The sequence below is a fragment of the Octodon degus genome, unplaced genomic scaffold (assembly GCF_000260255.1).
Source record: "Octodon degus isolate 3935 unplaced genomic scaffold, OctDeg1.0 scaffold00024, whole genome shotgun sequence".
Lineage (NCBI taxonomy): Eukaryota > Metazoa > Chordata > Mammalia > Rodentia > Octodontidae > Octodon > Octodon degus.
The window spans coordinates 19,761,431-19,763,355 of record NW_004524600.1 but is presented as its reverse complement, the minus strand read 5'-3'; the positions used below and the strand labels follow the sequence as shown (position 1 = coordinate 19,763,355).

Sequence of the window (1,925 nt, the reverse complement as noted above, 5' to 3'; positions counted from 1 at the left end):
CCCACTGAGCTATCTAGCCAGCCCTCAGATGCTCACTTTTTAAGTAAATGGATATAATTTGATACAATATTCTTTAAGTGAAATAAATGGGGTACACAGGTGACATTGCAGTGCCCCTCTGGTGTAAGAAACTGAAAGTGTAAATAAGAACCAAAGTGTAAGCTCGATCAGTGGTGGGAGTGGTGAGCAGACTCTAAAGATCTCTAAACAGCCCCACTGCTGCTGCCGGCCTAGCTACCATCATACCCTGGAAAAGTCGCAGATGCTGAGGCTACTCCAGTCATCATCACCTCAAGTAGGAGCAGTGGCCTGGCGGCCTCACACTGACTGCACCTGCCAGGGGAACAAGGTCATCACAGGCCGGTTTTGGCAATGGTAAAATGGTGCAGTGTAACAAATGGATATGGTCTCATCAACAGAAATGATACCAAGGAAGATGTATCTGTACCCCAGACTGCCCTAAAGAAGCACAACCCCAGGAAGGACTTTCCCAGTGTAGGAGATGGAGAGACTGTGGTGTTGGGTGCCTTTGAAGGAGAAAAGGGTGCGGAGGCAGCGAATGTTACAGGCCCTGGTGGAGTGCCAGGTCAAGGCAGCAAATACACAGCAGATGTAGCCATTGTAGGCACTGGCCATGTTGGAGGGGTCCTCCCTGCAATTACCAACAGAATTAGTGGAGTATTGAGAGTGGAGAAAAGAGGGACCACAGGGTTCTCCCAAGGGCCAGGCCCAACACCATGGCGAAGGTTCCCACCTTACTATATGTGGAGACTCTATGGTGTGGACCACAGCACCGCAACCCTCCTGTGCAAGGAGAAGACATGGAGGCTGCTGATGACCAGATTGCAAGACAACAAGGTGGACAAAGGCGACTGAATGTGTATCCAGGTTATAGACCACAGTTCTGCAGTGACTCTACTTGCTAGAGACAGCCTAGAGGATGGCCATGAAGGGATGACAATCAAGGGATCCAAGGTCTGCAGCCTCCTCAGCCTCAGTGTCCTATGGTCACAATTCATTTACTGATGCAGACAGAAAGCCCTTAGCCACAAGATGGCAAAGAGACTCAGCCATGCAAAAAAGATAAAGTTGGGGCATTCATAGGTAAATGGGTGCAACTAAAGACCATACTTACAAGTGAAATAAATCAGACCAGAGTGTATGAACATCATATTGTCTCCCTAATGTAAGAACCTGAAAGAGTAAATAAAAACTTAAAGGTACAACAGATACTGTGAAAGGGAAATAAACTATTCAAAGAGAAGGAACAACTAGGATGAGGGAAGCGAGAAAAGAAAGAAAGAAAGAATAAATACCTATGTACATATACAAGATAGTTTGAATAATTGTACCGCTGATTTCTGCTGGTCTCTTGAAAGGAGGGATTAATACTTTTTTCTCTCTCCCTTTTTAATTTTTCATAACTTTTTTATCAATTGTGCATGCGTATATCTAGTAATCTGAACAACTAATTTGAAGACAATAATGTGCAATGTAACAACCATTGTTAAATTCCTATTATCTTGTTTTGTGAAATTCTGCACCATTTATAATGTTTTTCTTTTAAAATATTTTTTATTTTCTCTAAAAATAAAATGGAAAAAGGAAGACGAAAGAAAGAAATTAAAGAAAGAACAAAAGCAAGCAAGCAAGCAAGCAAGCAAGCAAGCAAGCAAGCAAGCAAAGCAAGCAAAGAAACAAACAAGCATGGCCAGTCCATCAGCTGAGATTCCATCCGTTCCGAGGCTGGGCGAGGCCAGGCTGGGTAATGCTAGCTGAAGATCTCCACCAGTATCTGTTTTCTTATTCAGCAAGAAGAAAGGAATAAAAATTCTAGCAATAAGAAATGAACAAAAGATTGGAACTTAAAACCTTAAGTGCTTGCTTTTTGCCCAATGACCAGATAACTAGAACTATTTGCATTA

At 42.9% G+C, this 1,925-nt stretch overlaps 1 pseudogene; it reads left to right on the top strand.

Moving 5' to 3' along the window:
• The first annotated feature begins 372 nt into the window (after positions 1-372).
• On the top strand, positions 373-926 carry LOC101565718 (annotated as a pseudogene).
• Positions 927-1,925: the final 999 nt, after the last annotated feature.